The sequence below is a fragment of the Furipterus horrens genome, unplaced genomic scaffold (assembly GCF_987537825.1).
Source record: "Furipterus horrens unplaced genomic scaffold, mFurHor1.1.pri manual_scaffold_2, whole genome shotgun sequence".
NCBI lineage: Eukaryota > Metazoa > Chordata > Mammalia > Chiroptera > Furipteridae > Furipterus > Furipterus horrens.
The window spans coordinates 13682767-13708186 of record NW_028327172.1 but is presented as its reverse complement, the minus strand read 5'-3'; positions in this window follow the sequence as shown (position 1 = coordinate 13708186).

Here is a 25420-nt window from a genome sequence, read left to right as displayed (position 1 = left end):
CCGTATGGGACTGGCACCTCTCTAGCTGTTGCTCTGGCCATTGTTCCCAGAGTGAGTGGGTCTTTGGACACTCCAGGACCATGGGTGCCCTTCAAAGAAGCGGACTCCACTGAGAGACTGGCAGTCTCCTCCTCTGCCCCAACCCCTGCTAGTTTGCATAGTCAGAAGCAATGAGGCTTTATTTTCCCCAGTGCTGAAACTGCGAGCTATGCAGTCTGGTCTGGTGCTGGGAGCACTCCCCAGGTGTTCCTCCCTAGTTTTTAAAACATGTGACTGCACTTTCCGCCAGCCTGCTGCTGTCACTGCTGCTGCAACCACACTGCATCCTCTCCCCCCCAGCTCTGCCCCTCCTACCTGTCTGGATGAGTATTTTTTCTTTATATCTTCATTTGTTGGACTTCAGTGCAGCTCGATTTTCTGGAAGTTCTGGTTGTCTCTAGTTTTCAGGTAGTTGTATTCCTTCTTAGTTGTAGAGGGAGACACAGTGTGTCTGTCTATGCCTCCATCTTGGCCAGAAGTCTGTTTTCCTGTCCCTTTATAGTCCAGCCAGTTCAGGGTTTACATGGCAATCCAGAGGTATTGAAGACTAAGTTTCTCTATCATGTTGACCTTATCTGCAAGGATGGAGATAGTTTATCATTTTGTAAGTAACCTAATCATCAGGAAGGAAGAATAGAGGGAGGAGAGGACATGCCCCTCCTCTCTTACATGCACAGCCATAGAATTTGCTCATGTCATTTATATCATTGGTTATAACTTGGCTGTGTGGCCATATATAGGTGCAAGGGAGGCTGGGAAAAGCAGTCTTTAGCTGAATAGTCATCTGCACAGCTAAAAACTTCCCCTACATGGAAAAAGGGTAAAAAAGATACCTGGAACCACAAGCTATCTCTTCACAGACCCTGTCTCATGCCCCCTTTCCACAATAAGGAAAACCGCCCAGGTACCACCTATTACCACCATCAGACTCTCCCTTATATCTCTCTGGCCAAGGTTCATGTTAGGCCAGTTCCCTACCTGCAAGGAATCCTGGTTGGGATGCAGGAGGAGCAAGAATGTCTGCTGAGTAATCAACTCAAATTGTCTACCAAATGACCCAGCTAACACCTGAAAAGCAGCTTTATTCTTGTATTCTTTTTCCTCCTCCCACTTCTTTCTCAACTCTTGTTCTTCCTGTGGCCAACAGCAGAAACTGACTCTGTTTAACCAGAATGACAAAAAGAAGGCCTGACACATAGGAAGTGCTCAAACCTTGTTATTATTTTACATAAGGTATCATTGAAGTAAGCGTTCTATGGCTAAAGGAATTTGAAATGATTGGGCTATTAGAACAGAGAGGGCTCAGGAGTCTGAAGAGCTGTGCCCTTGTGCCAACTGGAGAACAGGCCCTTTTCACTCCATACCTGGGGACAGAGCCCCATGCCAGAGCATGTGACTGGGTGGTCTGTCAGCCTGGTTTGCAGCTCCTACCTGCCCCTTGAGTTGGAGGCCCTTGTGCAATGCTTACCATGCTCATCTGTCCGGGCCTTGGTTTCCTATTTGGCTGGGTGGAACTCCCATAGCATCCCACCTCTCTGTCAGCGTGGTTGTGACTGTTGATACAGTGATGATTACATCCGGGTTTTGAACCTGCTCTGTCCTTGTGAGGAGGAGGTGGAACTGTAGCTGGGGCGAGGTGACCAGCTGGGAGTCATGGGTGATGAGAGAGCAGGGGCTGGCGAGGGGTAAGCAGGAGCCCTGGGAAGATCAGCTGGGAAGAGCTCTTCCTGACCCCAGGGAGAGGCAGGGGCAGGGCAGGGTTTCTCTGCCACCCTTCCCCAGGCCTCACCCCAGGGCTGGCAGACCGCCATTGATTGACTGGGCCCTGAGAGCCCCACCTGAAAGGGCCTTTTAGATGCAGCCTTTGACCTCTCATTCTGCCCAGGCTCCCAGATGAAGGGGGAGCAGGGAAGGGACGCAGGGATGTAATGGTCCCCCACCTCCATCATCTCCAGGGAAGCCTCCCACCACCCATGACCCCTCCAAGATATCACAGAGAGCCCCTCTTCCCTCTTTTACAAGCTGCAGCTTCAGAAGCTGGACATTGTCACCTGGGCACTTTCTAGCTCTCTCTGGGTAGATGTCTTCAACAGCCTAGTGAAGAATTTTTCAAGCATGCCTGACCCCAAGAATCACCTGGGGCACTTGTCAAAAATATAGCTTCCAGAGCCTTACTTCCCTTACATTCTAATTTAGTGAATCAAGGTGGGAATCTGCATTTATCAACCCTTCAAATTATTTGATGGACAATGAAGTTGGAGAGTCACATAGCCATTGAGATTAAGGGGGTGGGTCATGGATCCCTCCTGACCTGGGTTAGATGCTGTGTGACCTTGGGAAAATGACTTGACTTCTCTGGTTCCATCTGAGACACAATGGGGATGGCATGGTATCTGCCTAACAGGGTCACTACAAAGCATGAGACAAAGCAGGGAAAGTTGGTGAGCCTGGTGAGCTTTGGCAGATTTATATATTTATTATTTTTGTTATTATTATTAGTATCATAGCTAACCCCTGCCTGCACTAGGACATCGTGCTTCATAAGTGAAGGGGGCAAGGGTACACAGGGCCCCTGTACCAGCTTCTAGTCCCACATTTTGTCCCCTCCCAGGGCCTCAGATGAGAGCTCAGCCCTGTCAGCCCTCAAGGTCTGTTAATGTCATTAGCTCTCCAGCCACAACCCCCTCCTGCCACACTCAACACCTCCCCTCCCCAGAGTCCCATTAGGCAGCCTGTCTGCTTCTCCCATCAGTGCAGCCCCGCATGCTGCCCGCTTTAGGGTGGGGAATAGTCAGTTCCACTTCAGGTGATGAGTGGAGAGCTGCCGCAGGCCCCTGGCTCCAGGCTGTTGAGAGGACAATGGGTAGGGACAGGGAGTAGGTGGGTAGGTGGGTGGGCGGGCGTCCTGCTCTTGCTCAGGGCCAGCCACTGAGTCCCAGACTCTCACCTGGGCTGTGTGGAGGTTGCCTGAGTGGAGAACAAGGTGGGAGGGATATGACAAGTCACCCATAAACCTCCTACCTCTTTACCTCGGCCTGAGGGTGGGGGGTCCCCAATCCAGATACCAGATGTTTTTGAGGCTCACAGCACACATGGGGCCTGCAAAGGAGCTGCCGGTTGTCTTCTCACCTCTGATAGGGTTTCTACAGGGAGAAGGATGGCTGAATGAGTCCTGCCCTGCTGCCAGGGCCTGTTCAGCCTCCCTGGACCTCAGCTTCCTCATCTGTAAAGTAGGGTCACAGAACCCCCAGCCAGATTCCTGTGAGGGTGAGTTACAACACTGGATCATGACACACAGTAGAGGCTCCACTCCTGTGGTGCCTCCTCTTCATACCTGCACCGTGTAAAACATGTGAGTGGAAAACAAAGCAAAATGGTCTCACAACCCCCCACTGATGTCCTCATTTTCCCTGACCCTTCGGTCCTTGTCCCCACTCAGATACAAAGCTTACAGAGTGTCATTTTATCTATTGCCAGTGTTACAGTCAGGACTTTTTTATTTTTTCCTACTTAACCTCATAAAATCGTAAAATGATTTCTATTCAACTGCAGTATTATATGTATCTCACTCAACTCAATAAAAATGCAACAGTCCTTGTACATGAGGCCCTGGGTTACCATCTTTAAGAACTTTGACTCATTAAAATTGAAAGTTTCTTAGGAGATGAGTACCTTTGTTGTTCCCATTTTGAGATGAGAAAACTGGGAACAAAGGAATGAAAGAAGTTGCCCAAGGCTCCCATAGTGGATGGTGGAGGTGGAACTTGAACCCAGAACCTGGGACTGACTGAGGCTAAAGCCTTGCCCTCAGCCTCCCATTCTGCCCTCATCAGATCAGACATGGTCCTCTCCACCAGCTTTTGACCTCTTGGTGCTTTAAAAAGCTCTAAGACTTGGATTTTTGAAGACTACATGCAATGCTTTTGAGATAGTTTGACCTCACCGTGACTCTAAGATGGGTCATAGTAGGCTGATTTTTGTTGTGATTGTTGTTACCTTTATGATTTTAATGATTCTGAACTGCCCCCATGGTCTGCTCTCTTCCCAGGTTGGGGATAGGCCCTTGGGTTCAGAATTTCCATGGCAGGCGAAAGATCAGTGTGGAATGTCTTGTTTGCTCCCATCCTCTCCCAGTCCTGTGGACGTTACAAGCCCTCTCCTGGGACAGCAGCAAAGAGCGTAGTCAAAACTGACATGAGTCCACAGATCACTGCTCCTGCCATGTAGTTAGGATGCAGACAAGGCAGAAGGCACGGGTGCTTTCCCATCTGAGTCCTAGACTCCCAGCCTCCTACAGGAAAGGGGCTAACAACATGGGCAGGGCCAGACTGCCTGGGTTCAAATCCCAGCTTTGCCACGTCTTAGCTGTGTGACCTCAGGCAAGTCGCTGAGTCTTGCCATGCCTTCGTCTCCCCATCTGTAAAACAATAGCAGGACTTCTCTCATAAAATTATTGTGAAGATTAATTGAGTTCATGGCCAGTGAGGCCTAAGTGCTTTCTAAGTATTTGCCATGATTCATGGCCTGGCTCAAGGACATCGCTAGCTAAAGTGGAACAGCCCTCGGGTCAGCTGTATCTGTTCCTAGAACAGAGGCTCCGCAGGTCTGAGAGGAGCTGGTACATGTCCCCGTGTTTCGCAGGAGTCCCCAAGCCATCGGGAGGCTGCTCTGGCTTTGACAGCATCTCACCATCTAACACTGTTTCTGATTCTGGGTCAGACCTTAACCAATGCCCGTGGGGTCAGGCCACCACTTTTCCAGCACGGGGCTCTGATTTTGTTTCCTGCTTCTGGTCATCACCAGCACAGTGGTAAAAACAATGACCGATTTGGACTAAGTTGTGGCCTCAACACCCTGTTGGTTCTCTTTCCTCTCTACATGCTGCGTCCAGATAGGCTCAGTATTCTGTGGATTGCCAGTGACAGAAAGCTTCTCCCAATCATGACCCCTGTGGGCTTCACCTTCACCCCCACTCACAGCACTCCTCCCTCTGTCCTCGCTGGAAAGACCGGACGTCCACATCTTGCTTTTCTTGCCTCCTTACCTCTCCACATTCTTGGAATTCCCTTCTACTTTTGTGCATGTGACCCAGTGCCTGCTCACCCTTCCAGACTTTCTCAGCTCAGATGTCACCTTCTTCAGCAAACCTTTCCTCAACTGCACTGAGAAGAGAGATGCTCCAGATAGGCTAGTATTCTGTGGATCGCCAGTGACAGAAAGGCAGACCAAACTGGATGGAGCAATAAAGAGAATCTTTGCTCATGGAAACGTCACCACCGGCACACAGGAAGTGTCAACATGTAGGGCTTCGGGCACAGTTGGATCCAGGGGTCATAGTTATGGTCTTTGCACTCAGTTCTTGCTGTCTCTCAGCTCTGTTCTCCCCTGGGTTGGGGAGTCTTACCCAAGGCCAAAGAGCCCCTGGCAGTTTTGGCTGACCCCTTCTGCGGCTTCCCTTTTCTGAGTTAAGTTACAGAGTTGTTGGGTTTTTTTGGTTTGTTTCCCTGTGTTAGACCTTGGGTCACAGAATTAGATTAATCATAATCCTTCCTGCATGACACCCTCTTGTTCATAATTGGTTTTCCTTGAATAAACACTCAGGACCTGATCACCCAACAGAAAAATCAGAACATTTACCCAAACTTGCATCTATCAGTTATCTTCTCCCCCATTCCCACTGTCAGTCGCCCCATCTGAGAAAGCCACAATCCTGAATCCTTGCTCAGGTCACTTGATCATCCCTAGTCCAGTCACCATGGCCTGGGGGGACAAAATGCGCTGATAGGCCAGGTCTGATCATGTGCCCATATCTGGAGTTAGGGACTAAGGGCAGAGCTAACCCCACTCAGTGCGTGGACAGAGTGGGGGATGATGGGTAGTTTCCCAAAGATGAACTGAGATGACCAATGTCAGATGGGAAAAACAAGAACTGTCAACCACACTGAGACCCAGGCTCAGTGTCACATGAACCATGTCCTTCACAGCTCCCTATAGGGCTCAGACCTGCCCACTTGCCCCAAAGCTAGGACCTGAGTTCCAGGACATGAGAGTTGACAGGCAAGGAGCCCTCCTCAGTGTCTCCCACAGTCTCCAAGCTCTTGTCCCTTTGCCCATGGAATGGGAAAAGGTTCCCCTCCTGGGGGGACTAGTATAAGAGAGGACCATAGGTTGGGTGGATGAGGTCTTGGGTTCTACTCCTGACTCCTCCTCCTCCCCAGCCCCCATTATGTGCTCAGGATGTTTCCCACGTCCCCTCATTTAACCCTCCCATGAACTCTGTGCAAAAGGGATCTTGTTATCCCTCTCCTATAGCTGAGGCAGCCGCATCTCAGGGAAGAGAAGGGACCTGCCCAAGATCACCCAGCTAAGAAGGATCAGACTGAACCACAGAGCTCTAGATTCAGGAGCTGCTGGGGTCCCCTTGACTGACTTGCTGACTTATTGAGGAACTTAAGGCCCAAAGAGACTGGGTTCCCTGCCTCAGATCACAGCCTAGGGCTCGCTGCATGATGCCACTGTCCTCTTCCTGTTCCTTAACCTCTCCCTCCATGTCCTCATCCCAAACAGGTCAGCCACCGGGCCCACTCAGGAGCTCATTGTGAAGGGGCTGTGCACAGTGGCTGGCATGTGAGAAATCTGGCAAATCCTCAGCAAATGAGGTTGTTTTTTTTTTTTTTAAAGATTATAACTTAGGCCTGTGTTTCTCCATCTGTAATATGGGAAGAAGAGAGGCTCAGAGAAGCTAAGAGGTGTGTCGTGCTTTGGAAAGTGTAAGATTGAAACAGTCACAGACAGAGGCCTGACACAAATCAGTCTCACTGACACCACTGGGCTTCCAGTCCCCACTGTGCCGTGCCGTAGCTGGGTCCTCCTGGGCAGAATCCTCAGCTTTCCTCTGCCTCCCTTTCCTCATCTGTAAAATGGGGGTAATATGACTTGCTGCTTCCTGGAGTTGTTGTGAGGACTGAACAAGTTCTCCGTCAAGTGCTTTGGAGGATATGGTTAAGGGCTTCATCAGTATTAGCTGTGACTAAAACTGCTTGGTTATTAGCTTTCACCTTTTACAGTCAATTCTAGTTACAGTGCTAAAATAGAACATAAGTGCTATTACACCTGGCAAAAATAAAAATAAAATTACTCAGCCAGCAGGCATTAGGGAATGGTCACCAATTTCCTCACTTTTCATGGTGGGGGTTGGGGATCATCAGTAGATAGTGCCTAAAACAAATAAATGAAGAAAAACAAAAAGCAAACTTGGAATGTTTGGGAAAATAGAGAATTTTCCTCTTTAAAATCATTTTTAACCATTTCATGTACTCCTTCCATGAGAAAAATTTAACTACAAAATTTAAAGCCAAATAAAGATATAGCCACAAAATGAATAGCACTTGCTCTTCATGTGCTGCCTTGGAAAGGGGTTCTCAACACATTATTTAGTATAAAACTAATTGCAGAACAATAGATTCAATCTGACCTGGATTTGTAAAGGAAGAACACGAGTGGATTGGGTATTCACATGCGGAGAAGGGCACGTGTTAAAATATCAACCACGCCCTCCTACCTCTGGTTAGTAAGAAAGAATAGATGGAAAAGAGAACCCATGTTCCTACACCATTTGGAGTCCTTTGACAACAAGGATAACATGTAAAGAGAAAATGTGTCAATGAAATAAATTGGAAGCTAATGCGATGACTTTTATTCCCAGCCGGAAGGATAGTGACACCCAGAACCATGGTCCCTACCTTTCCCCTCACTGGGTGGGAATTCCCACCCACATCTTGGGACTGCTGGGCCTTCCAGTCCAGGTGGCCTCTGCTCAGGGGCTCCAAAGGAAGGGCTAAAGTTATCCTGAGCCACTTCCTGACCCTGCAAGGAGCTGGCTGCTAGGATCAAGGAAGCCTTGTGCTTAGCGGGCCCGTGGAAGGTTCTGGAGCTGGAAGCAGATAGGGCCCAGGACAGCCCACACAAGAGGTCACCTGTGGCTGGTTCTTTAAGGGGCATATGAGGATGGTAGCATGAGGGGAACACGAGATTCTCCTTTAACAGCATGTCTCCAGGAATTCATTCATTCACCCATCAGGTGCGCATGAAGCCCCTACCAATGTCTGAATTCTTACAACTTCATCGGTGCTCTGCAGCACCTGCTCTCAGCCCTCTTGCCCCTTCTTTTTATAATCAACATATGCAATATCCTCTTTAGTACTCTGGGACGAACCCCATGGACACTGTAACTTGCCCATACACATCATTTTAAAAAATATCCATATATAATGCCCCAACTGTGACATAAAGGAGCAATAAAAAGAACTTCGTGTAAAATAAAATCTGTCCGAACCTGTAAGTGCTCAGGCCCAGCTGCTTCAGAAGACATAACGGAGTTGTCAGGAGCTCGTGGGCCCTGCAGAACCATCGCGAAGGGGACAGGTACACACGTGCAAAAGCGTTGAGTGCTGAGCGGAGACCAACAGTGTCATCAATCAAAATTGTGAGCAACTCTTGGCATGTTCTGAATAAAACTAAATAGAGACTTCTCTTGCTTCTGTCTTTAGTTCATCCCTGGAAAATTCATTGTATATTCAAACTGTGAAAAAATGCTTCATATTTATACGGAGAATCAAGTTAGGGTCTAGACTCATATAATTATAAACATCTCTTCTTCCCTACATGATGTCCGGCAGGACACAGGAGAGTCCTGTGGACCACGGGACAATTTTCACTGGTCAGGACTATCCTAATCTTTGCTCATCACCTGCCTTTCTCAGTCCACTCCCTCCTAAATAGAGTGGTGCTCCCCACCTTCCCCTGTCTTTGTGACCATCCAAAATGTCACCGTCCATCTCCAAAACATCCCTGGGTGCAGTGCTACCCAATGAAACACATCATTTAATCATCTCAACAAGCTGATGTAATAAGTACTAATGTTTTCCCCATTTTACAGATGAGGAAACTGAGAACACCTAGGTAGGAGTGGCAAGAGCCGGGACCCTCACCTGAGGTTATTTCAAGTCCACCCAGTTGGCTACACTGCCTTACCTCATTCCCATTAGTCCTGGACTGGTACTGGGGACCCAAATATGAAAAAGGCATCCCTCCTGGGGACAGCAACACCTAGACCACTCCCTACACAGCATGTGAGGAATGTGTGAAGTGCAGTGGCCATGCAGCAGAGGAGTGATCACAGGTAATGAAGGTGGAGGAGTAATGGGGGAATGGCATTCTGGGCAGGAGGAACAGCATGGGTAAAGTCATAGAGGAGAGGGAAGCATAATATGCTCTTTGTGAGAGGCAAAGGGTGGCGACAGGGACATAGGCCAGGGCAAGCAGGTTGTGATGTCATTAGGAAGTGTCCAGGAGGCCCAGGGAAATGGTGTGGTTTTAGGTGAGGAGGCAATGGGGAGCCATGGTAGCTATTAGAGCAGGGCAGCTGCCTGAGAGTGTTGGTTGTAGAACAATCCCTGGGAGCAGGGAAGAGGATGAACTGGAGGGTGGGACCAGAGAGCAGGTGTCTCAATAGTCCAGACCAGGGATGAGGGTGGGAACTTGATGACAGAACCGTTTCAGAGGCGGAATTGGCAGCCCAGTGGCAGAGGAACTATGGGGCCGGAGAACAGGAGCCTCAAGTGACTTGGGAAAGCAGGTAAAAGCTGGAGGAGAAACAAGTTGGAGCTGAACCACAGTCTGAACTGGGACACTTTGATTTTGAACTTTCTTCCCACAGCACCTCTCCACCTGCTGGAGCAATCTGCCCAGCTTTCAGGTGGCCAGGCTGTTAAGTGTCTCCTCTGGAGACAGGCTGTGACCACCCTGTCTAGAGTAGCCATGTCTTCTATTACTTCCTGTGCTCACACTCTGCTAGTTGCCCTTGTAACACGTGTCCCAGTTGGTAACTATTACTGCTATTGGCCTGCTAGTCTTCCGTTCACTCCTGTATCTCCAGGGCTTAGCAATATACCTGACAGAGTAGGTGCTTGAAAATGTTTGTTGAATGAATAAATGACATACCAAAGGGTCATCATGGGAGAAATGCCCAGGAACACTCAGACATGCCCCTGCTGCTGGAAGGCCACCATTTGGAGTCTTTCCTTTGATGTCGGCCCTGTCCACTCCTCATCGCAAGATCCTCTGTTAGGAAGGGGTGTGTGAGCTAGAAAGGGGTGTACCGGGCTCTTAGTGGAGCCTGGGGTGGGGGGTCTCTGTGGACCTTTCCCTCACTTGCTGCAAAAGGACAGTGGGAGGAGCTCCCTCCATCCCTGCTGTGTGTCGGGGTTGGGGAGGGGGAGCCTGGAGTCAGGAGCCTGCATCTTTCCTGGAAGCCAGAGGCAGGATGCCAGAGGCCCGCTTTCCCAAGCGATTCCCAGGCCCAGGGGAGTGAGCATTGGACCTGCGTTCGGCAGGTCTGAGATGCACCTGCTACCCAGCCCCTGCCCTGCTCAAGGTCCTGCTGGCCCAGCCGGCATCCCGTTCCCTCCCATAGAGCTCATGAAGGGATTGTCCCCCTTCATTATAAAAGTGAACCATTTCAGTCATACTGTGACTTCCATTGTGCCCTTTACTTCTCACACCAACCCTGGGAGATGGGCACCGTCCCCAGCTCTATTTCACAGATGGGGAAACTGAGGCTGAGGGAGGCTGTGACTCACCCAGGGAGGCGGACTAGGCAGAGGTAAATCACATGCTCTTAGTCATGTAGCAACAGGCATCGCCATCACCATCCCAGACCCTTGTCTGGGCATCCATGCCTGGGTGCTCCACACATCTGGACATTTCACTCTGGCAGAGGGAGCTGGCCAGGCTGGGGTTTTTGGGCCCTGAGCAGTGCACCCTACTCTGGAGCCTCTGAGACCCTTGCTCCCTCTCTTACAAGCCTCGCAGGAGGGTCTGCCTTTTTCTCTCTATCTCCTCAGGCAGGAAGCTCAGCCAGGAGAGAGATAAGGAGAAAAGAAAGGAGCGCGGGAAGTCTCTGTGGAACCAGGGCTACTACCTCCCACACACAGGGCAAAAGAATAGAAGGAAATGGCCAGAGAGAGGCAAGTGTCTGTGTTGGTGGTGGAGGGGGGCCGGGGGTTGGGGGTTGGCTATAAATAACCCTATCTCCAGAATTCCCAAGAGGGGGACAGAAAGGCTTGAGGCTGGGAGTCGGGGCAGTTCTCATTAGTGTCAGTCTGGGTTTCAGATCAAAGGGTCAATAGAGGATAACGGTGTGACCCAGGACCCTCCCCCTTGCCTCTTGCTCGAGGTGGCCGCTCTGACCTTAGAGCTGGCCAAGCAGGTTGTACCTCTTACATCTTCACGCATTCTTGGACCCATCTACCTACCCATTCATTCAGTCACGCCTCCAACCATCCATCCCCTCCATCCCATCTGCCCATCTACCTATCCTGCCTCCCTCCCTGTCTCTGAGCCTTTCCATTGCTGTTCCTTCTCTCCATAACACTCTCCCTTTCTACTTCACCTTGCTAACTTGTCCTTTAGGAGCCTCTTTGATTCTCTTGACCTCTTTTTTATGTTGGAAAGATGGCTGTCACACTTCCAACCTCAGGTTGTTGAAGATGGCAGGGAAGGTGGGGGTTGGGCATGATTTGGGGAACCAACTAGCAGTGTCTGGAACACCTGCTATTTTTATTCCATCCCCCTCCTTTTAAAAATTGTCTAAGAGCCACCAAGTCTTGTCCATTTTAACTCCATAATATCCTGCTTGTCATTCCTTTTGTGTGGCCTTTGTCAGGACTAGGCCACACAATAGCCTCCTGAGTGGTCTGTCAGGTTCCTGTCAATCCCCCTTCATCCTGCAAAGTTCACTGAACCACTGGGCTGTGGCAGGAATTGATCTAGGCACCTGGGCTATTCTGATGAACAAAACAAACCAGTCTTGCTCTTATGGAACTTATATTCTCACGGGAGGAGAGAAACAATAAACAATAACCATTACAAATAAGGATGCTATTTAGATGTGGGACTGTGATTATCAAACATAAACACATGGGTCAGGATTAGGGAGATCAGAGGTGATGGTATGATTTTAAATTTGGTGGCGGTAATGGCTTGAATTGTGTCCCCTTAAAAATTTTCATTTGGCCCTGGCTGGTGTGGCTCAGTGTATTGAGTGCTGGCCTGTGAACCAGAGGGTCGCTGGTTTGTTCCCAGTCAGGGCACATGTCTAGATTGTGGGCGGGTTCCCAGAGTGGGGGAATGTAAGAGGCAACCACACAAACGATGTTTCTCTCCCTCTCTTTCTTCCTCCTTTCCCCTCTCACTAAAAATAAATAAATAAAACAAGGCTTTAAAAAATGACACTGTTTAAAAAAAATTTTTTTTATTTGTTGAGGATGTGGCTTCCTTCTAATTTGTTTAGTCACAATTAGGTCATTCTGGGGTAGGTAGGCCCCTCCTGGGTCCTTGAAAATAAAAAGAAAATCTGGACACAGACGTATATATAGGGAGAACGTCACGTGAAGGAGAAGGTGGAAATCTTCAAGCCAAGGATTGTCAAAGATTGCAAGTACACCGCCAGAAGCTAGAAGGGAGTGTAGAACAGATTCTCCTCACAGCCCCTCAGAAGGAACCAACCCTGGACTCAAGAACTGAGACAATAAAGGTGTGCTGTTTAAACCACCCAGTTTGCATCGCTTTGTTATGGCAGTCTAGAAAATTTAATGCAAGAATCAGGTAGGCCTCGCTGAGGAGGTGGCCTTGAAGGAAGATGCGAAAGCAGTGAGGGCATCTGGGGGAAGAGCACACCAGAGAGTGGGAACACACCAGAGAGAGAGGCAAGCACTTGCCTAAAGTGTTTGAATTTGAGCAAGGAGGCCAGAGTGGAGTAAGTGTCGCATGTGGAGTTGTAGGAGAGGAAATGAAGAGGTGATGGGCTAACGGGTAGATCATGTAGGCACTCAGCCCATTGCATGTAGACTTTGGCATGTAGACTCAGCATGACAGGGAGCCATCATGGAGGTTTGAGCTAGAAAAATGACATGACCTGACTTACATTTTAACAGGATCATTCTGGCTGCTGCACAAGAAGAGACTTGGGGTGGGGGAGGTAACAGGAGAGGAAAACAGAATAGCCCAGGCCAGAGACAACGGTGTCTTGGATGAGGGTGGCGGAGGTGGAAGTGGGAAGAAGGGGGTGGATCCCAGGCACATTCTGAAAGTTCAGCTCACAGGATTTCCTGACAGATCAGCCGTAGGAGGTGAAAGAGAGGAGTCAGGGATGATGTCAGGGCTTTTAGCCTGAGCACCTGGAAGGATGAAGTTGCCATCAACTGGAGTGAGAAGGTCGCGGTTCTTCCTGCTTCTTACAGGTTTTAGGAGAAGGTGGGGAGGATCAAGAGTTCTGTTCTGGACATGTTAACTTTACAAGTTCAAACTCCTGTTCATCTTCAAAATAGCTGCCAGAGTGATATATCTTTAAAAAGCAAACAAACGAAAGAATGAAAATAACAAGCAAGAACCCTAGTTGGCTAAGGCACCAAGTCCCAACTCTTGAGCATGGGAGGGAGGGTCTTTCTTAAAACCTGCCTGGGGGGGTGGGCTGGGCGGAGGAGGGCAAAGGGGGGGATATTAATAACAAAAAAAAGCCTGTGCGAACACACCTTCCCAGTTCTTTTTCCTCATCCCCTTGCATGCTCCTTTATGCCTCCAGCCTCCAGTGAGCCTCTTCCAATTCGCTCATTCATTCATTCATTCATTCACTCAATATTTGTTTAGCACTTACTCTGCTGGACATTGAATTAGGCATCAAGGCTACAGCCCTCATGGAGGTCACTGTTACTGCACTGTCACATTCTCCCACACCCCAGGATGACCTTGGTACAAGCTGTCATTTGCCTCAGATCACAGTCACTCTGTTTCTCCTACTCCCCTATTTGCTTTCTAAGGCCCAGTCATGACCCTCTCCTCTGGAGCACCCTTTTGATGCCCTAGACTCAGGGAGGTTGGCATTTCAACCTCTGTCCATATCATCTGTGGGAGCTTCTCAAAGGCAGGGACCTGTCTTTATTCACCCCTCTCTCTCCAAATGTTTGAATGAGTAAGTATTGGAATGATTGAATGAATGTTAGTAAGGATTCAGCAGCTTTGGTCTTGGCCTGACCCATAGTTGGCTGATGGTGTCCCAGTCATGAACCCAGCTGAGATGAGTCGACCATGGATTTAACTTCTCTTTCAAAGGAACTGCCAGCAATGTCCTTTTGATAACTATATGGCCTCTTAGAGAATTGTAGTGGGTCCTGCAGGCTGAAGTCCCTTGGGTAGGAGGAGAGAGAACAGTCGAAGAGGAGCACAGGAGCCAGAGAAGTGTTTCTGGTCCCAGTTAGTCCAAGCCACTAGTGCCAGCCATCCCCTGTGGCCTCCTAGGAGAGCCGAGGTAACCATGGCAACCAGGCACTGGCGCCAGGCATGGAAGGGAGTCAGGCCCACAGAGAGACCTGCAGGTCAGGCTGGGCTCCAAGGCCACACTATATGTGTTGGGGTGGAGGGACAGGGGGAGATGAGGGGCTATCCCAGAGACCAGAGGGTGAACTGGCTGTGGGAAAGGGGGGATGTGTAAGGCACAGATGCAGGGTCCTGAGCTGCTTAACTGTCCTTGTGCTTCATACAGCACAGGGTTCTCTGGACCCCAGCCCCCTTCTCTGAGAATCAGGAAAGAAAGGCTGAGTGAGAGTATGGAGAAAGCACTGCTAAAATGAGAAACAGAGATTTGGGGGTCGGGGTGGGGAGAGAGAGAGTCAAGTACCTGTATAAAGTACTGACAGAAAGCAGAGGGAAAAACAATGGCACAGCATCGGGGAGACACACAGGGAGACGGATGGAGACACAAAGGGACAGAGCTAATAAAAGAGGTAGAATGAAAAAAGGTCAAAGAGATAGAGGGAGAAACAGATACAAAAAGCCAGGAGGTGGTGACAAACAGGGGCAGAGTCGGAATCAACGAGAGAAGAACGTAAGTGATGAGAGACCAGAAAAGGAAAAAAGAGAGAGAGAGACAGACAGAAAAAATATGAATGGTCAAAAGCAAGATAAAGGGGAGTCAGAAATAGAGAAATCAGCAGGAAAGGGGGAGGGAAGAAATGGAGGCAGAAATACGATCAGATCGGCGGCAGAGGGGCCGGCTAAGACCCAGTGGAGGCCCCAGCCCTGCCCCACGCAGGACTTGAGGCTTCTGCCAGATGATGCACCTGGAGACAACACTCATCTGCTCCAGGAAAGGTCACCAGGACTCTGTCCCTTGCCTTCCCAGGAGAGCAGCCAGGTAGGGTGTCCTCATGCCCAGATGTCCCTGGGTTGTTCGCAGGGCCAGCTGCAGTGGCCGCAGGAGCGGCAGCAGGTTGGCTGCTGGAAGGTCTCCTGGTGGTGGCTGCACCCCCAGGGTCCTCCATATGTCCTGTGCATATGTTTAGCAACCTGCCTCCAAACTAGGAGCTGTGTTTACTCCAAGGGCGGGTGACAGTCTATTGTTGCAGAAAGGAAGCTGGCAATGTTTTACATTTCAAGGTGGTGTGTTGCCACGTTTGCAGGTTGGGATTCCCAGGCAACCTGCAGTCCCTGCTTAATGGAAAAATAAAAGCTACTGTTTTGCCTCCGAGACATAAATTCTTCACAGATGATGGTGGGACTTAATATACTTTTATTTCCCCTGAAGACAAATGGGAATTATAGAACCCAGTATCTGTTTTTGCTTTGACTGTCAGAAAGTTCAGAGATAAATTGCAGTAATTAATGCATTTATGACCAGTTGCTAAACAGAGGATTCTGAACTTGAAGGCCATGGGTTCCAAAGGCTTTCTAGAGCCCCTGAAATTGTATACAAACTTATTGTCTTAGTCAACTTGGGCTGCTATAACAAAATGCCATAGACTAGGTGACTTAAACAACAGACATTTATTTCTCACAGTTCTGAAGGCTGGAAAATACAATATCAAGGGGCCAGCAGATTCAGTGAATGGTAAGGGTTCTCTTTCTGGTCTTAAAAAGGCTGCTTTCTTGCTATATCCTCAAGTGAGGAAGAGAGAAAGATCTAGTGTCTCTTTCTCTTCTTATAAGGGCACTAATCCCATCATGGGGGCTTCACCCTCATGACCTCATGTAAACTTAATCACCTCCCAAAACCCAGCCTCCTAATATACCACATTGGAGATTAGGGCTTCAGTGAACTTTTTTTGGGGGGGGGGGGCATTCAATCTACAACAATTACATGTTTGAATATATTTCTGGAGAGGGGGTCTTCAGCTTTCTGATGGTTCTCAAAAATGTTAGTTACCTTTAAAATGTTTTTTAAAAGGGACAGCCTGGATTGAAATTATAATATTCTGTCTGTTGGATCAAGCCACACTTAGTAACCCCCTTTTTCAGAGTCTGTTGGTGGTCCACCAAAATCCCTCTCCTCTTCCTCTATAGTAACACAGCTGTAGGTATGCACATCGCTGCTCACTTGGACTCTGTTTCCCAGCCTTCTCTGCACCTGGACATGGCCACTGAGCAAGTGCTGGCCAAAAGCCTATAAGTGGAGGTCATGATGCTAATCCCAGGCCATGCCGTAAGACACTGGGTGGACCTATTTTACATTCCCTTTCCCTTTTCCACTGGCTAGAACCTGGAAATGCCAGGAATTTATTTTCAAATGATTATGACTTCAGTGGAAAAGCAACTAGACAGAACTTAACAATCTTGGAGCTATTACATGAAAGAGAAATACATTTCTATAGTATGTCATTGTATTTGAGGGTCTCTTTGTTACAGCAGCTGAGAGTTACCCCACCAAATGGCCATCCTTGAGTTCCTGCAGCAGAATCACATACTTTGAATCTCAGTCATGTACTTCCTGGGGATACTTAGCATCATGTGAAGGTGTCCCTGCCCCCATCATGACCACCCAGAGGACCTTTGCCCATTGCTGGACTTGCAAGCCTTGTAGCCCTCCAGCTCTTCCAGCTCTTCCTTTCCCCAGCTGTAGTCAGACACAACCCACTTGGTCCTCACTCATTTTCACACCCTTCTGAGTACCTGGCTTTCCTGGGTTCTGTCTAAAAACACAGTGTCATGGTTGAAGGACACAGCTTTGGGCTCTATGTGCCTCTGGCCAAATCCTAACTCTGCTCTGCATGGACTTTGTAACCTCAGGGAGCTCATTTGATCCCTCTGAGCCCCAGGCTCCTCATCTTTCAATAGAGGATGATAAATAATACCCACAACATAGGGTCAGTGCAAAGACGACATGAGCAACTGTATATGAGGCTCACAGAGTACATGGTAACACTGGTCATTGTCACCACTGTGGTCACTTTACATACAAACCATTCACTTGATAGACAGCTGTCCTTCATGGAGCCCCTTCCTCTGACTTCCTCACCCTGAGTCCTCAGAAACCCCTCTCCCCTAAGGCCAGTTCATGCTCCATGAATTTTCTAATGCTGCAAAACAAATCACTCCCATCGTTAGCATCATAAAATAATATCTCACACACAGCTCTATGGGCCAAAAATTCATGGTGTTTGGCTAAGTTGTTTTGGTTTGTGGTGTCTTCTGAACTTGGAGTCAAGGTGTCAGCTAGGGCTGCTGTTATCTGAAGGCTTGACAGAGGCTAGAGGATCCGTTCCCCAGATGGCACACCCACATGGCTGTTGTTTGGAGGCCTCAGGTCCTCACCAGGTGGCCCTCTTATCATGGCAGCTGGTTTCCCCAGAGTGAGGAGAGAGAGAGAAAGAGAGAGAATTGAAATGCATTTTGTGATCTAGTCCCAGAACTCACACAGTCACTTCTACCACAAGCAGAAGGAGATGATGTAAAGCAATGGGTAAGAGACAGATCATGTAGGGCCTGGTAGATCACCGTGAAAACTTCAGCTTTTTCGTTAGGAAGCAGTAAGGACAAATGCAGGCCTGCCCTTTGATCAATATTCTGCTCGATCTGTGTCTCCTAGTAGAAGTGAAGACCCCTTTGGAGAGAAAGGGCCTGGATCCCAGTCTCTGGCAAGCCACATGGTGGCCACATGTGGAGAGGCAGGGGTCTACTGAGCCTTAAGCCCCGGTGCTCCCTGTGTCCCTGGACCACCAGCACTGGCATCTTTGCCCTTCAACTTTTGAGTCCAACACTGAAAGTTCCCTCCCCAGGCCTGGGGCTGGCTCAATCTGTTGTGCATGACTCAGCCAGTGACTGCCTAGAAAACTTTCTTTTAAGAGCAAGAGTACATTATTAAGAATTACACAGGAGAATCCAGGCATAAATACGTTCCTAAGTGGGGGTGGGGGGTGGCGAAAGGGGTGGAGAGCAGGCAGAGAGGGTCAGAGAAGACAGAGAAGAGAGAAGTATTTATGGAGACTTAGAAAGTCTGAGCTGGAAGGGACTCTTGGCTCATCTCATAGAATCCAGAGCACTCAGAAACTCAGAGCCTTGTCCAGGCCATCAGCATGTCACCAGGAACGTTGAAACCAAAGTCTTGATCTACTGATGTCCAGCTCTGTGGCGCCCTCTTAGGGTTCAACTGTTCCACTGTTCCCTTGAGTTCTTGTTTGTTTGTTTTTTTTAATTTATTTTTTAGTGATCCCCCTCCCTCCATTTGTCCCCCCTCCTTAGTCCATGTCCATTGGTTGTGCATATAGTTCTTCTCAACATCTTCCTGTCTACTCCACTCCCTCCTACTATGCTTCTTAATTCCTGTACCATCTCCCTCCCTTTCCCTCCTTCCCCCTCCCTGCTGACCCCCCACCCCCAGTATGGTTCCCATACCTATAATTCTTTTCCCACTCTCGTTGCTTACTTAGTTTGCCTTTGTTTTGGTTCCCTAGCTTCTGTTGTTGGTGGTTGTGATACTGTTTTCATTTTAATGTTCATAGTTTTGATCCTCTTTCTCCTAAACAAGTCCCTTTAACATTTCATATAACAGTGGTTTGGATCTGATGAACTCCTTCAGTTTTACTCTGTCCTGGAAGCACTTCCTCTGCCCTTCTATTCTGAATGACAGCTTTGCTGGATAGACTAATCATGGTCGTAGGTTTTTGCCTTTCATTATTTTGAATATTTCTTGCCAGTCCCTTCTTGCATGCAGAGTTTCTTTTGAGAAATCAGCTGACAGTCTTATTGGGACCCCCTTTGTACACAATTCTCTTCTTCTCTCTTGCTGCTTTTAAGATTCTCTTTATCCTTAATTTTTGACATTTTGATTATAATGTGTCTTGGTGTGGTTCTCCCTGGGTCCAGTTATTTTGGAACTCTCTGTACTTCCTAGACCTATAAGTCTATTTTCTTCCCCAAGTTAGGGAACTTCTGCTTCATTATTTTTTCACATAAGTTTTCAATTTCTAGTTCTTCTTCACCTTCTGGCAACCCTATGATTTGGATGTTGGCCCGCTGATAGCTGTCCCATACGTTTCTGAGCCTCTCCTCATTTTCCTCACTTTTCATTTCCTTTTTCTGCACTGGTTGACTGTTTGTTCCTTCCCTATGTTCCGATTTGTTGATTTTATCCCTGGTTTTCTTTCCCTCCCCACTAGTTTTGTATGTGTTTTCATTCATTTCAGCAGGACCAGCCTTCATTCCTTCCTTGTCTTGCTTAAGATCTGCTATTAGGTCTGTAAACATTCATATAACCAAAACTCTGAACTGTGCCTCAGAAAGATTTCCTATCTGCTGCTTCATTAGCTTAGATATTTGCTGTATGGTCAGCTGCGTCACCGGGATCTCTACCATGATCTGTGCCATCCTGACCTTTGCTTCCTGGGCAGGGCTGTCACACCTCCTATGCTATAGGGGGTGAGCCCCATGCACTCGTCACTACCGGGCGACCCTTATCACCACACTCTGGCATTTTGTGTGGGGATCCAAGATGAATTACTGCCGTTCACTCTCCACTGAGAGACAGGGAGCCTCCTCCTCCGTCTCCAAGGCAATGGGAGTCTGCCTTCCCTGGGACTGGAATCACAAGCTGATGGGTCTGCAGCTGGGGGTGCTCCCCAGGCGCTTCTTGCCTCCCCTTAAATACGGGTGTCTGTGCTTACCGCTGTCCTGCTGCCATCGCTGCTGCTGCCACCGCCAGCACAGCTTGACCTCTCCACCCCAGCTTCACCCCACCTACCCACCAGACGAGCACCACTTCTTTATAATTTCATACATTGGACTTCCATTTATCTTCTGGAACTTCTGGTTATTTCTGGTTTTGCAGTAGTTGTATTCCTTCTTAGTTGTGGAGGGAGATGGAGCGTGTCAGTCTAGGCTTTCATCTTGGCCAGAAGTCTCGAGTTCTTGTTATTTAGTTTTGGGAGGCAGTGATTCTAGGGAACAGGCTATGGAAAATGGGGTACAGATTATTCAGTGTGTTTTTATCTCTAATAAAGTGCTCTTGCTCTCCTTGGCTGGGGTCCTTAGGAGGGGTGAACTGTTACCCATTATTCCTGTAGGTGGGCCCTGGGGGTCTTTCTTTGTCTTGGAAAGTGTGGAGGGACTGGGCCACTTCTACATTCACAGGGCAGCTTTGTGTTTAGTAAGTCCCAAAGGAGACAGCCTTCCCTGTGACCTGTGAGTGCCATAAACACAGGGGCCACAGCTGTTGGATTTACTGTGCTGTGCCCAGCGTTCGCCTAGCATAGTTACTGGCACACATGCGCTACTCTGATATTGGCTAGATGAACAAAAGCTCTGATCTGAGGGATTACATCCCAGAATACACACTGTGTCTCTGATAACAGGTGCTCCACAACACAGATAATCAGAAAAGATCTCTTTGGCTGGAGAAGATATGCTATTTGATATTTTTCCCTTTAGAGGATTTAATCACCTAATTCTGTTTTGCTAAAGCTAATATTTATTGATTACCTAATTCATTTCTTTAGTCACTAGATAGGTATTGAGCCCCTACCAGTTGCTAGGTGCTGTGAATTCAATACTGGACAAGGCCATCCCAGAGTGCCTGGTTCACGCACACTCAGTCACAGGCTACTGAGATTTTTTTCTGTTGCAATCCTCTGAGTAGACTCAATGTCTTGTAGCAAAGGTCAGCTTCTTTAGAAATGGAGCCACTAAGCAAACATTCTCGGGGAGCTTTAGGAGTTAAGCTGTTTATGCTGGGGAAGCATTTCTAAAAACAGCACACGGGGCCTTTTATCCACCTTCTAATTGGCTCCTGCTCCTGTGTAACTGGGAAATAAATAAGGCATAAGCCTGCCTCTAGGTTTATTAGAGGTTTACATATTTGGAATAAAAAGCAAGGAACCAGGCAGGCAGTAGTAGAGAAGGAAAACCTGGGAAGAAGAGACGCTGGAAGGAGAGAAGTGGAGAGCTGGGCTCCACTTGGCCCCGGTTCTGCTGCAAATCAGTGAATGAACTTGGCTGCCCCTTACCCACTGCGCTCTGTGAGGTTCCTCATCTGCGAAGAAAGTCAGTTGGGAAAATTGCTTTTGATAAGTGAACTAACCACTCCCCTCTCCCTCTCTACTGCGAGGCTTATTCCCTGTCTACCTTCGCAAGCTCTCACATGCCTGCTTTTGTCCACATGCTGGATGGAGGTCAGCAGGCATCGCTGTGAAAAACAAGAGAAAGTCTCATGAAAGCTGGTCACTGTCCAGTGCTTGTTAATGCAGGGACAAGATACGTTCCATATTTTTTTCGGTGAAAGGGTCCTGAGGGTCAGTTCACATATTGGCACACGAACTAGCTGTTCCCATTAAATGAGTCAGGCAAAATGTGAACATTAATTTGAGTAAGTGACTCAGCCTCACTCTGAAAAATAAAAAGATGCCATTAGGGAGTGTGGATGTGTACCAACACACACACACACACACACACAGACATATACACAGCACAGACATGCACCACCACACACACATACACAGCCTAGACATGCACCATCACACACACCATTACATTTACATGCGTGCACACACAAGTATAGACATATATACATACACATAAGCATAAACACATACCATACATACACACACACAAGCACTGACATGTACCCTCACAGATGTACACACGTGCATACACCTATACACACAAGCACATACACACTCAAGCAGAGGGCTAGCTGATCATCACATTTCCTTCCACATCCAAGGCCCTGTGAGCTCCGTGATGGGAACTAGAATCCCAGGGCATGCAACAGGATGTTAGCTGTTAGTTGTTCCCATTTAGCAGATGGGGAGGCTGACAGAACAGGATAACGCTACTAGCAGCAGCAAGATGAAGTGGTCAAAAGCTCAGGCCTAGGAGCTGATCGCCCAAGTTTGAGTCCCAGCTCTGCCACTTACTTAGCTGTGCAACATTTGTCAAGTTACTTAACCATTCTGTGCTTCAATGTTCCCATCTGTGAAGTGGGGATAATGACAGCAGTAAATAGTCTGAACGTTCTTAGAAAACCAGTTGGAACACAGCAAGTGCTCTGTGATATTACTAAAGCAAAGAACCCCATTTCTAAGGAGCTGGGGAAGCCTCTAGAGTTTTACTGGTTTGGACACAGAGCACATTTATCAGTGAAAACTTGAGGTAGGGTCCTTTCTTTTGAGCCTCGTCACCTTGACGAGTATGTTTAGAATATGGAGGTTAAGTGGGGGAGTGAAGAGAGAGAAGGGGTCCTAGTTTCCTAGGGCTGCCATAAAAAAGTACCACAGACCAGATGGCTTAAAAGGACAGAAATGTATTGTCTCACAGTTCAGAAGGCTGGCAGTCTAATCAAGGTGTCGACAGGGTTACGCTCCTTCTGAGATTCTGGCTGGAATCTTTCCTAGCCTCTTGCTGGCTTCTGATGGTGGCCGGCAGTCCTTGGTTTTCTTGGTCTTGCAGCTGCACAAGTCCAACCTCTGACTCTGTCACCACACGGCTTCTCTTTGTGTGTCTTCACACTGTCTTCCCTCTGGTCTATCTCTGTATCTGAACTTCTTCCTCTTTTTTTTTTTTTTTTTTTTTTTTTTTAATAAGGGTACCAGCCACACTGGATTAGGGCCCACTCTAATGAACTCATCTTAACGAGATCATCTATAGAGACACTATTTTCAAATAAGGTCCCATTCACATTTATTGGGGGTTAGGACTTCAATATCTTTTGGGGGAACACAATTTAACACATAACAGAGGGAGAGGGAAGGAAGGTGGTAGGAGGAAGGAAAAAAAGGTTGAAGAGAGCCAGGGAGGAGAAGCCAGCCTGTGCTACCTAGGTAACAGGAGCAGGGCCTGTGTTGACACACAGCTCTGTCACTGTGGCAGCAGGTGCAGATCTATCCTGGCACCCGAGATGGCCAGTCTGGACTCAGGGTCCTTGGTCTCACTCTCTGCAGCTGACTGGCACCGCAGACCAAGAAACAGATATCAAATTCAATGATCAGGAGAAAAACTACCATTCTTGTCACCACACCCAACATACCCCAGTGGCATGAGAGTCCTGCATGACTCCTTAGGGTCACTTAGCTTCAAAGCAGGCACCCCTTCCTGGCTAGAGGGAACCAGTAGGCCAGTCACATTTCATTGTCTCAAAAGTCATGGCATTGCAGTCAGAATATCTGGGGTTCTTCCTCGCTCTGCCCCGTGTTCTGCTCAATGAGTGACTCCACCTCCCTGAACCTTGCTTTACTCGTCTGTAAAATGGGGACAATGCTAATTACCGCAGGGTTATTGGGAAGAATTTACCAAGCAGTGTGAGTTAAGACAGACAGTCTGGGCTCTGGAACTCGACTGCCACTCACCAGCCGAGTGATCAAGGAGAGGTAACTTTAACTCTCTGAGGCTCAGTTTTCCTTTCTGTAGAATGGGGATAATAATAGACCCTTCCTTATAGGATTGTTGGGAGGAATAAATAGAGGTACAGTGTTTAGTGAAGTGCTGGGATTTAGTAAAAGCTTCATGAAGTTCTCGGCTCCCCCTCCCTTTAAGCACACAGTAGTCTGTCAATGCTTCATGTATTGAGACTTTGTCTGCAGGAAAAGCAGGGACCGCTGTCTTGAATACTTACTGTATGCTTTCTGTAGGCACTTTACGTGGGTTATTTCAATTCACCATCTCAAACCTCAAGAGGTAGTTACTATCTCCGTTCTGCAGAGGAGGAAACTGAGCTTCAGTGAGGTCAAGTGACTCTCCCAGAGTCACAATGGGCTAAGGTTTCAGCCCAGGTCTAATCTACTCCAGACAAAAGCTGCCATGTTGCCCAGAAATTGATCTTAATCACCATTACTCCCACAGCGTGAATCTTAGCAATTCAGATGATGGGTGTCGTCTGCTCAGGGTCAGAAGAGCCCTGGGCCATGAACCCACCTCTTGGGCTTTCTGGGGCAACTCCAGGCTGTTGTCCGAGGCCCCTGCTTGACCAATAATGTGTTTATGCCTTTCCGTTTCTTTCTCTTTGGGAGTTGTCTGCATCAGAGTACAGAAAGGGAGGGACATAAGAGGCTCTGGGGTTGAGAGCAGAGGTATGGGGACTAATAGTTAACAGAGGAGAGACGGTATCTGAGGGCAGCTGAGGATCACAGGGCAAAAAATGAGGCACTGGGGTGGGAAGCAGGGCCCAAACTCCCCTACACTCTGATGTCAGCGTGCTGGCAGATCTTGGATAAGTTGTCCCTGCCCATACCGAGCTTAACCTCAGTGCGTTCAGCTATACAATGGGAGAGCTGTCATATGAGATGAGTCTTACATTTAAAATCAGCAGATGGCATTAACCATTCCCCATCAATCATTCAAGCGAGGGCCAGCACCACGCACAGTCTTTTCTTACTCGGGCGAGGGTGTCCAGGTACGGAGCCAGTTCCTGGCCCACAATGGTGCAGTCACAAATGTTTGTTATGTGACTGAGTTGTAATTGGGGAACCCTGAGCTTCAAACTTGTAATCTCAGCAGCCCTACATGGGTGATGATGGTGATTTAATCAAAGACTTACGTTTGTTATACCCTTTCTGGTTCTCAAAGCCCCTTTGCAGACATCATCTCCTTCAACAGCTACGCTCTGTGGGGTAGCTGTTACCATCTCCTTTTACAGAGGAGGAGGGAGGCTCAGAAAAGTTGGGACACTTGCCCAAGGTCATGGAGCCAGAATGTTCAATGCCAGGAGGGCCCCAGGACTCCTGACCTTTTCCCGGCCCACCTCTCTCGCCTTCTCTCATGAGCATATGGTCCTGCTGGAAGTGAAAACAGAAATGTTTGAACCTCAGTTCTTTATTTTCTGAGAGACTTGAGGCAGGTCTCCCTGGGTTCCTTTCTCTGTGAAACAAGTTCCCCAGCCATCCCTACCTAGCAGAGTTGTTTGGAGGTTTAAGTGAGCTGCTGCTCTAAAGGCCTCATCACAGTGCCTGACACATACGAAACCCATTTCTCTTGCTATGGATTAGGAGTCTAAAGCACACAGAGGTCAAGAAACTTGCCCAAAGCCACATAGCTGGTAAAAAAAAGGAGCCGGGCCTAGAATCAG